Source organism: Neofelis nebulosa, chromosome 2, assembly GCF_028018385.1.
Source record: "Neofelis nebulosa isolate mNeoNeb1 chromosome 2, mNeoNeb1.pri, whole genome shotgun sequence".
Lineage (NCBI taxonomy): Eukaryota > Metazoa > Chordata > Mammalia > Carnivora > Felidae > Neofelis > Neofelis nebulosa.
The window spans coordinates 41,207,154-41,216,634 of record NC_080783.1 but is presented as its reverse complement, the minus strand read 5'-3'; the positions used below and the strand labels follow the sequence as shown (position 1 = coordinate 41,216,634).

Below are 9,481 nucleotides of genomic sequence, written 5' to 3'. Positions count from 1 at the left end.
AAAGGAGCTAGAAAATGAAGCACAAACAAAAACCAAAACCAATAAAAGGAAGGAAATAATAAATATTACAGCAAAACTAAACAAACAAATAACAACACCAACAAAAACCACAACAGAACAGATCAATAAAACCAGGGGTCTCTGGCTGGCTCAGTAAGTAGAGCATGTGACTCTTGACCTTGAGGTTGTAAATCCAAGCCCCACCTTGGGTGTAGAGATTACTTAATAATAAAATCTTCAGGCCTTGCAGATGCTGCTGCCCAGGAACCACCCACACTGTCCAGCCATGGTCAACCCAACTGTGTTCTATGACATCACCATGGGTGGCAAGCCCTCGAGTCATGTCTCCTTCAAGCTGTTGCACACAAAGTTCCAAAACAGCAGAGAACTTTTGTGCTCTGAGCACTGGGGAGAAAGGATTTGGTTACAAAGGTTCCTTCTTTCACAGGATTATCCCAGGATTTATGTGCCAGGGTGGTGACTTCACATGCCATCATAACATTGGCAGCAAGTCCATCGATGGAGAGAAATTTGATGATGACAATTTCATCCTGAAGCACACAGATCCTGGCATCCTGTCCATGGTGAACACTGGACCCAACACGAATGGTTCCCAGTTTTTCATCTGCACTGCCAAGACCAAGTGGTTGGATGGTAAGCACGTGGTGTTTCGCAAGGTGAAGGAAGGCATGAACATTGTGGAAGCCAGGGAGTGCTTTAGGTCCAGGAATGGCAAGACCAGCGGGAAGATCACCATTGCTGACTATGGACAAGTCTAAAATTTTGACTTGTGTCTTATCTTAACCACTGGACCACTCCTTCTGTAGCTTGGGAGCGCACCCCACCACCCCCATATGCTCAAGATTTCCTATAGTCTTTGTGCTCCTGCTGCAGTTCCATGGTCCCATGATTTCCTTACTCTCTTCCAAGTTTAGCTGGATTGCAGAGTGAAGCTTATAATTATGAAATAAAAGTGAAACAATAACAACAAAATAATAATAATAAATAATAATAATAAACAAGATCTTTAAAAAAGAAAAGAGAAATAAGAACTGATACCTCATAAATACAAAAGATAATAAGAGAATATTATGCAAAATTATGTGCCAACAAACTGGACAACATAGAATAAGTGGATAAATTCCTAGAAACATGTAAACTCCCAAAACTGCATCCAGAAGAAATAGAAAATTTGAACAGACCAATTACCAGCAATGAAATTAAATCAGTAATCAAAAAACTCCCAACAAATAAAAGTCCAGGGCCTGATGGCTTCACTAGTGAAGTCTACCAAATATTTAAACAAGAATAAATACCTATTATTCTCAAACTATTTAAAAAAATAGGAGGAAATCTTCCACTAACATTCTACGAGGCCAGCATTACTCTAATACCAGAAAAAGACACTACAAAAAAGAGAGAGAGGAGAGAGAGAGAACTACAGGCAAATATATCTGAAGAACATAAATTCAAAATCCTCAACAAAATATTAGCAAATGAAATCTAACAATTGGTTATAAAACTCATTCACCATGATTAAGTGGAATTTATTCCTGAAATGCAAGCTTGGCTCAATATTCATAAGTCAATCAAGGTGATACATCACATCAAGAGAAAGGGTAAAAACCATGTGATCATTTCAATTGAAGCAGAAAAAGCACTTAACAAAGTACAACATCCATTTATGATAAAAACTCTCAACAAAGTAGGTATAGAGGGAATATATCTCAACATAATAAAGGACATATATAAAAACTCACAGCTAAAATTATACTTAATGGTGAAAAACCTAGAGTTTTTTTTCCCTTAGGATCAGGAATAAGACAAGGATGTCCACTTTCACCACTTTCACTCAACATAGTACTAGAAGTCCTGGACACAGCAATCAGATAAGAAAAAAGAATACAAGGCACCCAAATTGGTAAGGTGAAATAAAATTTTCACTATTTGCAGGAGACATGATACTCTGTATAGAAAACACTCAAGACTCCACCAAAACACTACAAGAACTGATAAATGAATTCAGGAAGGTTGCAGGATACAAAACCAATAAACAGAAATCTATTGCATTTCTATACAGCAATAAGGAAGTAGCAGAAAGAAAATTTTTTTAAAAATCTCATTTACAATTGCACTAAATAAATAAATAAATGAATGAATGAATGAATAAAATACATAGGAATAAACTTACCCAAAGAAATGAAGACTTATACTCTGAAAACTATAAAACACTGATGAAAGAAATTGAATACAGCCACAAATAGATGGAAAGATATTCCATGTTCATGGATTGAGAGAACCAATATCATTATAATGTCCGTGATACCAAAGGTAATCTACACATTTAATGCCATGTATGGAAACACAAATTCCTGAACAGCCAGGGCAATCTTGAAGAACAAAGGTAGAGAATCACAATTCCAGATTTCAAGATCTACTACTACAAAGTTTTAGTAATCAAAACAGTACGATACTGGTCCAAAATAGACACACAGATCAAGAGAACAGAATAGAAAACCCAGAAAACAAGTCCTGTTGAGTGGTAGAGATGATAGGGATTTTTTTTTCTCAACACTGGTATTTGTGGTGAGAATGGACATTCCTACCTTGCTCTTGACATTAACAAGAATTCTTTAAGGTTTTGTTCTGTTTTACAGTCCTAGGTATAGATTTGAGGTTTACATGGTTTACATCAAGTTACAAAAGCCATTATGCATTTTTATCAAAAATGTGTTTTAAATTGACAGCCTTTTTATCATCTATAATTGTGATTTTTTTTACTTAAAGAGTGATTTCACTGTAATTTTATTTCTTCTTATTCTTTGCCTCCCCCCACCCAGTTTAAATAATCTTAAATCTTGGTATCAGTGGTATATTCTCTACATAAAAGGGGTTAGACATTTTTTTCTTATAACTTGGTATTAAGTAGCAATGAAATTATATGGTATTTGAAGGTTTGATAGATAACTCCTATAAAATGTTTTTGTTGTGGTAATTTTTGAAGCACACTTTCTTAAATTTTTTTTACATCTTCTATGTGACTGGTAGGTTTTAACTGTCTATTTCTACGGGGGTCAGTTTGGATAAATTGCATTTTGCTAGACAATTTCCAGTTAACCTATGTTCTAAGTCTTATTTTTCTAAGGTTGTGTGAAGAATATTTTATTCAAAATACCTTCTGTTTTGATAGCTTTTTCCTCCTTTCATTGTTTATTTTGTAAATTTCTGTTTTCCTTTTTCCCCAACTTAGGAAAGCTAATGGTTTTTCTATGTTGCACATTCATTAGATCTACATCTATTTTGCTTTTTAATTTACTAAGCTCTGTTTTAACCTGTATTGTTTCCTGTCTTAGAAGTTCCTCAAAATGATCTTCTGATTCTTTTTCTAAGCTTTTGTATTGCATATTTCCTGTAAGTACTTCTCTTTGCACTTTTATTTTCATTTTTAATTATTTAAAGCTACATGTTCCCTTAGATTTTGGATGTAATTATCCTATTTATCCTAAGATTGTGCATTTTCATTATAGTAGTTTTAACAAATGCCACAATTGTATTTAAATTCTCCCTTTGACACAAGGTTGCTTAATATTTTGTTTTGTTGTCAGTGTTTTTTGTTTTTTAATTTGGTAGTTTTCTCTGTTATGTTTCACAGATGTCTGTTCTGTTCTGGGTTGACTTCACCACTTATATAATGTATCTTTTTTATCAGTATATACCTTCTTTCATGTCATGTAGACATTATTCAATTTGAGTTATTTTAAAAAATATTAGAAGGATAAGTTTGTTGCATTTTTCAGTTTTTTTTTTCCTTTGGATATTCCAATTATGCTTTCCTTATGTTGGAAATTTTTGCCTGGCTGTATATAATTATTTTATTTCTAAAATTAAAAAAATATATATATTGGCTTTTTTGTTATCTTCTATATCATTTGATATGTCCATTACTTCATCTACTACCCCTTGTAATTTTTATAATTAGTCTTCATTGCACATAAAAACTGTGATCCAAGCCCAAAAGTAATTTAAAAGGAAGGAAAATGTATATGAATTCAATAGACTTAAGTTTAAAGTTTTACTTTCAAACACCAATTTGTTGGTAAATCATGATACATAAAAGTGGTCCGAAGTAGCTATGGAAAGCAGTTTCCCCTCGATTTCTTGCATGTAAGTGAGTCAACTGACAGAAGGAATACTTTTCAATAAGCATGTAAGAAACTGTCATAGCAAATTGAAGTTGAAAACCAGGTTCATAAATATAGGAAAAGGAAGTGATTGTAAATGAAGTGGTAATAAAATTATTATCTGCTGCCAGATAATACAGAAAAGGATAGGATAATGTATACAATGGTAGGAGTACTACAGATAACTAGAATAAAGGGAGGGAAGAAAAAGGTTTCTACCCAAAATAGTATCTATTGGGTTTCTGGATAATTCTTCCTCCCATTGTCATAGATCCTTGCCTTTTCTGAAAAGAAAATCCAGTGAGGCATAAGGAATGATTCTAGAAACTTTAGCATTTTTTATATTATAATATAATTTTACTACATATTATTTTTGAGAAAAAAATTAAATATGGAGGAAGATAGCCATATTAATGATGAGAAGTTGTTTAAGACTGGTATCCCAGATTAATCTTTACCTTTCTTATCTCAAAACTTTCCAAGTCCTTCCATAGTAAAATATACATAATCCATTTTTATTATAATTAAAAAAAATCAATTGAATTTTTGCAGTATTTTTTCCTGGAGAATTACTTTGAAGAAAAATGAATAATAGCACTCATTTAAATATTTGTACAGTTTGAGCATTTGTTAATTCCCACCTAGTGATTATTACTTCTATTAGACAACTATGATCTAATCCTGGTAAATCACTCAATTTGCACCCATGAAAGGAAAGGCTGACAAATACCAACATTGAAATCATCAATTTTAATTCACCTCTTTCTGAGACAGCTATCTTTTGCCTAGAGGAGATTGGAAAACACTATGAAGGGACCAGCATTTCATCACCCAGAGAGAGATGACAGCTAAAGTCATCCAAGTACACATAAATGAACATAGAGATGGCTTAACAGCTTAACCGGAGTTAATTGTGTGTCCCCTAATCTTATTCAAAGAACAAAGTATCCAAAAGTAGACCTGTGGAGGAACATTAAGAGGAGGCATACACATAGAGGGTCATTTGGAAAATATTCTCAGCAGTTCATGTATGAATATTTTTCTCCATACAACTGGGACTAAGGCTTCATTCACTTGAAGGTCCAGTGAATGTTAACAAGTAGGCTTTATCATCAATAAGAATCTAGCTTTAATACTGTTCTCCAACATAAATCTTCTATGTACTTCCAAATTACTTTTTCTTAAGCTATAAAAATGAATAAATACAATATCTTGATAGAAATGTGTAAGGATTAAATTATGTGAGCACATAATTATATGACTGACACATAGCAGGTCTTCACTCAAGGTGAGTTTCTCTCTTGCCCTACATTTTCAAATCACCTGTTGTTCACATCTGTATATGATCTGTTCATGTCTATGAATAGCTATGTGCAATACACAAAAGCAACCTCAGAAGTAAGTATAAAAATCAATCCAACAGTGAGCAATGAAGTACATACATTTAATGCCATGCTGTAAATGGTAGGGTAAGAAAATAAAACTTTTCTTGATGTATATATGTTTGTATCCTATTAAATTTTGTCTTTTTGAATGTATTCTGTATGTATTTTAAGGTCTTACAATGCCTTTAATTTAGTAGATAATCACATGTAATTAATGAATAAATGGATGTATACTGTGAGTGCTTGCTAATATTTTATTTTACTTGTATGTGAACAAATGTTTGGAGATCACTAGTTTAGTCGGGATAAGCAAACCCATCTTTGGTAGTGGTTGTGACATTCTGCACAGATGTACATCACAGAATAAACTGTAATTAATTGCCAAATTTCTTTGTGTTAATAGAAAAGTATTTTATAAACAACTGAGAAAACCATTTCTGAGAAGAAAAAAAAAATAATGAAAGGGGACACACACACACACACACACACACACAAAATAGCTCTGCCTGAATATTATTAAATTCCTGACAAAGAAGAATCAGAGTAGATTGTTCAAGGGCTAGAATGAGAGGCATGATCTGAAGAATAGTACACCCGTTCACAAGCGAGCATTTTCCCACTCAACCTCCTTGGCACAGCAAGGATTAAATATAGCAAAGAAAATGGGTAAATTGCAACCAAATGTTTATAGATTATCCAACATCACTATTGGACCCCCCCTTCTCACATCGAATCCTATTTGACAAATTATCAATAAATTTCACTTTGGTGAGGTGGCCTTTTTGTAAAGCCAAATTAGTAATATTTTTTTCTTTTTTCAGGAAAAAAAAACTACTGTATTAAAAATAGAAAATAGTATAAGAGTTAAAAAATAGTTTTGATAATATTACCCCTACTTTCTCTCCAGAGAAACATATGGAGCTGGCAATTATCTCTTCTGTACATGAAATATATCAAATCTTTACATCAAAATGTACCAATATATCTAAATAAAACAGAAACAGTGCATATGCCTGAGATTTATGTAAGTTCAATACCATCATAACATAACATATTATCACTGATCAAGGAAAAACATTAACGGCAGCAACTGCATTTTCTTGCTTTATCTCTAGAGGTAAAAATAATCTTTACTTTTTATATTCTATGTGTTCAATGCCCTTTGGATTTCAAAATAGCCAAATGTACATATCTTTCTATGTTCCATGGACTATTTTTGGTATTCTTAGAAACTTTTTATTCTACCAGTTGTAGGTCCAGCAGCATAGGTGGATGTCTTTGTCTTAAGAAATTCTACGTTTTGGGGTGCGAGGGTGGCTCGTTGGTTAAGTGTTCGACTTCGGTTTCAGCTCAGGTCATGATTTCATCATTCATGAGTTTAAGCCCTGCTTCAGGCTCTGTGCTGACAGCTCAGAGCCTGGAGCCTGCTTCAGATTCTGTGTGTTTCTCTCTCATGCTCTGTCTATCCTTGTCCTTCAAAAATAAATAAACTTAAAAATTAAAAAATAAAAATTTTAAATTGGAGCTCATAAATATCTCCATTTTTTCTGTACCTGATTATTCTTTTCTTTCCTGAATTGGTCCTTTTTTCCCCTCATATTTCTCCAGTGATTCTATTCCAATGAAGTCGTTTTTCCATATAAGTCTTATAAATATTTCAATGTTGGGGGCACCTGGGTGGCTCAGTCAGTTAAGTATCAACTCTTGATTTTGGCTCAGGTCATGATCTCGGGGTTTGTGGGTTCGAGCTTCATACAGGGCTCTGTGCTGATGACACAGAGCCTGCTTGGTATTCTCTTTCCCTCTCTCTCTGTTCCTACCCTATTCGGGCTGTCTCTCTCAAATAAATAAAAATTAAAAAAAAAATATTTTCAAGTAGGAAAACATGCCCCTCAATTCTGTTTTAATGTGTGTATATATAGAAAAGTTAATCATATCTATCCATTCTGAGTAAAACCTATTATTGAATCTTTTTCAGTCAGATGTCACAGATATAGTTGATATTTCTTGATAATGGAACTGAATTATGAGCACACTTAAGTTATTTCTATTTCTAAATAGCAAATTCAAATTAAAGATTATCTCAAACACCACAATTTCTTGTTAGTACGCAAAATATAAATTTTAAAAGGAAATAAAAGCAGGTCTTTTGATATAATTAGGATCAGTCAGTGTTCTGTTTCTATTTGTATTAATATAGACACTATAAATGAAATAATGCAGTCTCAAGTACTCATTTGTATGCAAAAAAAACACAACAATTTGTGTGCACACACCACCCTTCTTTATGGGAGAGATTTCTTAAGGAGTAGAGTTCACAGCAATTTCCAATTAACCTTTAGTTACAAAAAAAAGTGAAACTCAAAATAAACTTTTTCTGCATATTAAGACAATATCATTGCTAATTTGAAGTTGAAGTTCTGCAGTGATGAAAAACTATTAAGACACAAAGTAAAATTTGAACTTTTTTTAAAGAACAGCATCTAAAAAAATTCAATTTTGATTTACTTAGCAACAAGTGTTCTTTTTGTTATGAAGCATTTCCCCTTTTTGCCTAACTATGGAAACATTAGAGAACTAATATATGGTATATACTAGAGTTAATATAAAATATATAACATCATCAGGTGAGATTTTACACTGTCTTTAAGAAGTGTATAACTACATTATGAGTGGAAAAAATTAATATTTAAGGGCCAGAATAAATTTTTGCTGTTCTTGAAAAATTTTAAAGTAGATTTAATTAGGTGTCATTGTTTTATGCTTCCACAGTGACTTAAATATCTTATTTGGTGACACACTACCTTCTTAATTATTGATTTAATTGCTACCAGACTGTAAGGTCTACAAGAAGACTTATTACTTTTTTACTTTTCATTTACAATGGCCCAGTGAATTTGGTGTATGTTTTAATTCTTAATCACAATGCATACTGCCTCTAGTTAGGTCAGAGGTTATATGTATTCTGTCTATTGTTATGAGTGTCTAGTGTAATATCTGTTTGACTATTATATCACTCTTTAAAATGATCCAAAATATAGTTCAGATAAAAAAGTCATCAGTTACTTTATCCTATTGTTAGGATAAAGCACAGTATCCTATTATTAATACCAGTTTTAATATCATTTGTCCTTTTTATCAAAATTCTCTACTAAAACTTAATTTCTTATATAGCTTTTAAACATATAAAGCACCTGAGGTTTTTTTTTTCCTTTGTTAAGTTTAAACTCCAAATTTTGTACCAGGAATAAAAAAAGACATACAAAAGAATTTCAAGTTCGGTCTCACTTGTTAACAGAGCTGATCAAGTTCAGATACGAGGGTGAAGCTGTGTGATAGAAAAGGGTGTGATCTAAGACTACTGAGTCTTCTAAAGTAAGTATGAGGTCTTATAAAAAATAAGCATAATATCGAGAGAACTCAGACAAAACTAGCGTCCTTCAGACTGGGTTATTTTCTTTAATTTTCTTGTGCCCTTTTGGTATTTACAGCTACAATGATGCCTGTAGACACAAATGGCTTAATTGTGAGTACTAGTTAAACTCCAAGAAGTCCAAGTTTGCCTTAATCCCCTATAACCTAGACCTGAGATACTAGGCAATGCAGTTAAAGACCCTGGAACAACATTTATTCAGATTTATGGGCTGCTCCCCCATTGTCATTTATCAATTTTTTTCTTGAAACAAGATTCTCTTGGGTAATAGCAACTAAATAACAAATATATGAACAAAAACCTCTATAAAAACCAGAATCTTAAGGAAGTTCATCTGTAAAACTGAGTTATAATTTTGTCTTAGAATACTCTAAAAAACGGAATTAGACTAATCTTTTCTCTCAATTTAGATGACTTTCCCTATGCTATTTTATTCTTTATAGCAACAAGAATTATAGAAATGTAACTATTTTAGAGCAGGT

General features: G+C 32.6%; 1 pseudogene; it reads left to right on the top strand.

Annotated features, from left to right (window-relative positions):
• The first annotated feature begins 286 nt into the window (after nt 1–286).
• On the top strand, nt 287–912 carry LOC131492890 (peptidyl-prolyl cis-trans isomerase A-like; annotated as a pseudogene).
• The last annotated feature ends 8,569 nt before the right edge of the window (nt 913–9,481 follow it).